The sequence below is a fragment of the Physeter macrocephalus genome, chromosome 3, assembly GCF_002837175.3.
Source record: "Physeter macrocephalus isolate SW-GA chromosome 3, ASM283717v5, whole genome shotgun sequence".
Taxonomy (NCBI): Eukaryota; Metazoa; Chordata; class Mammalia; order Artiodactyla; family Physeteridae; genus Physeter; species Physeter macrocephalus.
The window spans coordinates 21,109,034-21,115,832 of record NC_041216.1 but is presented as its reverse complement, the minus strand read 5'-3'; positions in this window follow the sequence as shown (position 1 = coordinate 21,115,832).

The window sequence follows — 6,799 nt, the reverse complement described above, 5'->3', positions numbered from 1 at the left end:
CTTCCTTAAGACTAAGTATTATTGCTGTCTTGAAAGTGATCTCATTGTAAAAGAATTAGATATTATAAAATGTGTACAGTCTCTTGGTGCTATCTTATTTTCTGTATATAAATATGCCTCTAGCCAATTAACATTTCCCACAGACATTCCTGTGCACTGCATAAGCCCAGGGAATTGGGTCCTCCTCAAACTTGGAAAAATTACTGCCCTGAGGATCAACTGCAACCCAAGTGGATTGGAGCCTATGAAGTCCTTCTGGTTACACATTCTTCAGTAGAGCTATAAGGAGTTAAACCTTGGATACACCCCTCCGGAGTAAAAATAGTACCCATTTCTAACTAGCATCCCCCTTGTCCCCTTTACAATTCCCAAACAGGGCACGTTCTCCATGGACAGGAGGAAGTAGGGGTACCCAACCTTCCTAACACCAGAGGGGCCTGGAAGCCCACTACTGATTTCTCGGCCCCTAATTACACTTGTGAACCCTTAACTGAGCTTAAGTTACTTTTCAAACAGAAACAGGACAGCTAAGTCTCCACCTGGTCAGGAAGAGAAGACGAGGACCTCTTGAAAGTAAGACAGCTCCGCCCAGAAGTCTGGACCAGGCCGATATAAATCCAAATTCAATCACTAAGAATGTTAAAAATAACATGTTTTCACTGGTTCCCAAAGAATAAGGTCTGTTTTTGGAGGACTGTTAAAATTAGGAATCATAGTTCTGTGTATCATGGGGTTAATCTTTTTACTCACCAAATTTTTTACTTATTGTCTATCTCATATATTTAAAAAGCCTCCCCCACTCACATGTTGATTGCCCAAGACTTAAGCGTTCAAAGTGGGACTCGTGAATATTTACAATCAAGTGCAAAAACAATTTTATTCCTCTTATAAAAATCTATGCCTCTTCTCAGGAGGAAGCAGCTAGAGCGGTCATTGCCCTATTTCCCTTAAGATTGAGGAATGTACAAAGTAAAAGGGGGGGTACTAAAACAGCACATAAAACATTGACCTGCTTATTCTGGTTTTGTCTCCTTAAATAGGTTGTTGACTAATCAAACCTTGAGTTATTTTACAGAGACAGCACTCCCATGTGCAAGACAGGAACCCATGTCTCCAGGATGACCCCAGAACCAAGAATCTTCACTCTGCAGAACTCAAATAATAGACATGTTGCCACTGGAGCCCTTTACCAAGCAAGAAGTTCTTCAGTAAGAAAAATCCAGCTTCCAGCTGCCCAAATAGCTTGATTCCAATCAGCTTCTGACCATCAACACTAGCCAATAAGCTTGTGCCAAGTTTGAAATTCCCCTAACTTCTTACATTTTGCCCTGAACGCTGGACGGGGAGACAGATTTGAGCCCTGCCTCCTGTCGGTTGACTCACAATAAAATGCTTTCTTTTCTCAAAAGCTGGTGCCTTAGTATTCGCTTCTATGTGTGTTAGACAGTGAGCCCTTGCTTGGTAACAAAAGGATGAAAAATATCCGCTGGTGCATAAAACATTTTATTATTTCTATCTGGTAGGGTGAAAATGATTACAGTATTTCCTGCTCATAAAGCAGTATTCCAAGCATCTATTAACACTAGTTTGTATCCTCTAGCTTGAGGTGAAAACATTAGTTGTTTTATCAACATTAGTTAATAAAATTGCACCTGAGCTGGATGACCAGAACTGCTGAAGTTCTCCTGAGTCTTTAATGACAGATACGTACATTAACTTCGAAACTTACTTTATGTGTCTTCCTAAACAGTGTTCTTTTTTTTTTCTACAGTATAGAATTGGAGACCCTGGACTTTAAAGTTCAACTTTGGACACTTCCAACTTTAACATGCTGTGTGATCTTATGGAAGTTGCTTAGGATTTCTGTGCCTCAGTTTCAGTTTCCCCAAGTGTAAAAATATATAATAATAATAGCTCCTTCAAAGATAGATTGTAAGGATTAAATGAGTTACTATGCTGAAAAGCTTAGGAAAATGCTTAACCCATAGTAAGAGTTCTAAAGATTAGCTATTATCATTATGGAGGTGTTTGCCTGCCTTAAGAAGACTTATAATTCTCACTTCTCTAGTTATCCTTTTTTCCCCAAAACACAAAAGCAGGAGGAAAAGCAAACACCTTGTGTTTTTATTCTCACTGACATGTTCCTGTAGGCCTCTCAGTATTAAAACCATATCATTCAGTAGTGTTGCATTTGGCTGCTATAATCAAGTTATCTGACTTAGAATGGGTTTTTTGAATGTGTTTCTTCTTGTGTTTTTAGCATGCCATTAATGTTTCTTTTTTAAAAATAAATTATTTATTTTTGGCTGCGTTGGGTCTTCCTTGCTGCATGCAGGCTCTCTCTGGTTGCAGCAAGCAGGGGCTACTCTTCATTGTGGTGCGCGGGCTTCTCATTGCAGTGGCTTCTCTTGTTGCGGAGCATGGGTTCTAGGCATGTGGGCTTCAATAGTTGTGGTGCATGTGCTCTAGAGTGCAGGCTCAGTTGTTGTGGCGCACGGGCTTAGTTGCTCCACGGCATGTGGGATCTTCCTGGACCAGGGCTCAAACCAGTGTCCCCTGCTTTGGTAGGCGGATTCTTAAGCACTGCGCCACCAGGGAAGTCCACCATTAATCTTTTTTTAAAGTGACAATTTCCTGTTGAGAAATGTTGCCACTTGTTTTCCTAATGATTATTATAAATTGCAGTCATGTATTAACTCTTACTAGTCTTCATTTAAAGTAACATGCTTACTAATTTTCTGGTTTCATTACTTCCTGTCTCTGGAATATCGGTCATCTCTGGGTCTGTCCTCAGTCCACTGTTTTTACCTAGATGCTCATGGTGTAAGCCACCCACTGTTGGTGACTCCCAAAGTTGATTTACAGCCCTGAATTGACCTGGTGTTTCCGATCCATATAGCTAGGCTTCTTATTGGCACTTCACATGGTTATTCCACTAGCAGCTCAAATACTCTAAGATATCACTAATACCGTTCACGGCCTGACCGACTTCAAAGATGAAAGATTTTGTCTCGGGCTTCCCTGGTGGCGCCGTGGTTAAGAATTTGAGCCTGTGCTCTAGAGCCTGTGAACCACAACTATTGAGGCTGCATGCTACAACTACTGAAGCCCGCGTGCCTAAAGCCCGTGCTCTGCAACAAGAGAAGGCACTGCAATGAGAAGCCCGTTGCACTGCCCCCACTTGCCGCAACTAGAGAAAGCCCAAACGCAGCAACAAAGACCCAATGCAACCAAAATAATAAATTAATTAATTTTAAAAAAAGATTTTGTCTTGTTCACTCTCTGGAACTATATTTACTTTGAAAACATCTTCCTGTGAACTCATTATTTTAAGTAAATTATCCTAACTGAGCCTTGGCAGCAGCAAGGTGGATGAAACCATCAATCAGTCATCACCTACGTCTAGTTTTTCCTAATTGCAAGTCATGAAGTCGTTTTAGGCTTTGTAGTTGCAGTATGTTGCCAGCAGAGGGAGACAGTTTCTTACAATTGTGTTACATTTGGCAATGAGCCTAACTGAACAAAGGAATTTGTTGGGCATTTAAAAAAAATTGTTTCTAATATTCTCCAATTATCTTTTTAATTAATTAATTTTTGGCTTCATTGGGTCTTCGTTGCTGCTTAAGGGCTTTCTCTAGCTATGGCAAGCGGGGTCTACTCTTCGTTGTGATGTGCAGGCTTCTCAGTGTGGTGGCTTCTCGGTGCGGAGCACGGGTTCTAGGCACATGGGCTTAAGTAGCTGTGGCACGCGGGCTCAGTAGTTGTGGCTCGCGGGCTCTAGAGTACAGGCTCAGTACTCATGGCACACGGGCTTAGGTGCATCCACGGCATGTGGGATCTTCCCGGACCAGGGATTGAACCTGTGTCCCCTGCATTGGCAGGTGGATTCTTAACCACTTCACCACCAGGGAAGTCCCATGTTGGGCATTCTTAAGACTGAATCTACTAAGAGACCAGAAAGATAGAGATCTTGGAGCTCGTTTGAGGTTGCTGCAAAGGAAATAGCTTTTCTTCCACCAAATGGATAATCAAGAGGCCAGCCCTAGTTAATCACATAGGCCTCCTGGGCAAGTCCCTTCCGCATCTGTAAAATGAGGGGATGGAACCAAGTAAGGTCTAAAATTGAGGAAGTGGAAGTTTCTTCCTCCAGGGGGAGAGCCCCAAAAGTTGAGGCAGTAGCATAAACAGGCACTGGCAGAGACCCTAAAGCATGAGCTTCTCTTTCTTGTGAAATATGTTTGTTATACCATTCATATTTGGGGCTTAGTGATTTGCACTCAGAACTGCAGGTACCTTTGATCTATCACGCGAAACACTCTGGTATGTGATAGGAATATAAGAGCAAAGCCCATAGTGAGAAAACTTTCCATCTGATTTCCAAGCTGGGGCCATGTAGACAGTTAAGAAATAAATGGCAACCTACCAATATTTGAAATGTACATGCCTGTTGAGCCAGCAATTGCACTTCTAGGAAATTTCCCTGTAGATACATTGGCTCATATGCAAATAAAATTATGAGGATATTCATTGCTGCTTTGTTTATAATCACAAAAGACTGGAAACAAATGTCCATCACTAGAGGATTCATTTTAAAAATACATGGTCCAGCCATGCAAAGGAATAGAATGAATTGTTAACTTAGATGGTTCTAAATAAACTGACATTAAATGATCTCGAAGAACTATAGTTAAGTTTTAAAAAAAGCAAGATACAGAGCAGTGTGTATAGTGTGCTGCTATTTGCAGGCTTGTTTATTTATATGTGTATGTGTATTTGTATATGCATCTCTGGAAAGATATAAGAGACTTGTAACAGTGGTCACTTTGGTGGAGAGGCAAGGTTTACCAGGTAGCTGGGGGACTGGTAGGATGGACTTAATATTTATTATATGTCCTTTTGTACTTTTTGAATTTTGTTTTATGTACATATTTATTCTAAATAAGTAAGAACATGAGAAATGAATTTCAGTAATTGATTGTTGGGATGGACTCTGGATGATACTTATGAGAGAGACCATAGCCACTCCTCTCACCCTAGCCTCATATCTTGTCCCCTTAGCTCCAGTCATGTCCCAATCTGTCTTCACACTGCAGAGAGATTGTTCTAAAATACCATTTCGTCACATATCCTCCTTGCCCCCAAATCTCCATGACCTAGGTAATACCCAGTTTTCTTCCTGATATTCCAGGCCATATATAAACTGACCTCAATCTTATGTCTTCTTGTTTGTCAGAAATAACATTGTGTAGAGTTCAATAGCAAAGGCTTTGAGGTGAGACCACCTGGGTTCAAACCCTACCCATGATCATGAGTTGAGTCACTTAATCCCTGGGTGCTTCAGGTTCATCATCTGTAAAATAAGCTCAACAATGGCACTTACTTAGCAGTATTTGGTACATAATAAGAGTATACATTATATATCAACTGTGATTATTATTAAATACTTCACTTTAATAATAATACTTTTGTGCTTATCACAATTGATAATTTTATATTGGCTTATTTACTTTATATTGGCTTATTTACTTGTTTATTGTCTGTCTCTCCCAGTAAACTGTTGGGCTCTCCATGAGGGCAGGGACTTTGTTGTTTTATTTAAAAGTATATTGCTGTACATATCACATGGCTTGGCACATATTAGGTGCTCACTAAATATTTGACTGAATGCCCTCTTAGTTTTCAAATTCCCAGTTCATTCATTCTTTCATTCATTTAACAAATATTTAGCGAGTCCCTACAGGGTGCCAGTCTATAATTATGTGATAAAGCATTGAACAAAACAGACAAAAATCCCTGCTGTCCTTGAGCTAGGAGATTCAGGGTGGAGTGGTTTCTGTATTTGAACCTGTTCTAACATAATCTAGCAGTTCCAAACCTAACTGGACATCAGAATACCTGGGGAGCTTTAGAAGAAGTCTGAGTCAATGTCTAAAGTGAGCCCTGCAACCTGCATTTTTTTATACAAGTAAGATTTTTTTTTTTTGTCACTGTTAAGAGTCTGAATTTTAAACAGATTCTTGGACTCATGACTCATATCAGTTGGCTCATTCAACTTTAGTACCTATCTCACCCCCAGTAGCTTTTCCAGAACTACTACCTTCATCATGAAACTCCCTGAGTTTTCCCAATTCAAACTTGAACTTCTTCAGCATTTGTACTTTATTGTTTATTTTTTTATTAAAAAAATTTTTTACTGAAATATAGTTGATTTACAATGTTGTGTTAGTTTCAGGTGTACAGCAAAGTGATTCTGTTATACATATATATATATATCTGCAGTTTTACTTTTCTAACAAAGACATCATGGAGTGGATAATTAGACGGGTGAGCCTCATGTCTTTTCCAGTGCTGTCTGCAATCAACTTATTGACCATTTCTATCTAGTCATTCATCTGCATCATCTTCCGGATTTGTCAGACCCGTTGGTGCTGAGCGTAAGAGGTCTTCTGAATCTGATTGCTGCATTTTTTTAGTAAAGCCAAGAGAGAATAGACAAGCAAATAACCATTGGTAGTCTTGACATCAACATGAGTTTCAGTCACGGTCTGCTGTTTTTTTGACCATGGAGCTCATTTTGTCACAAGTATGATCCATGCCATGGAAATTCAGCAGTTTTTGCCCTGAACATCTTCAGTAATCAGCTTGAATTTTTTTTATACAACTTCATCATTCTGCAGATCAGGAAGGCTCACTTCAAAAACAGCAACCCCTGAGGCCATCAGATGGGATTTTGGTTCCCAGAGGCTTTTTTTTTTTTTTTTTTTTTTTTTTTGCATTGGGAAATATCAATACCTTGATT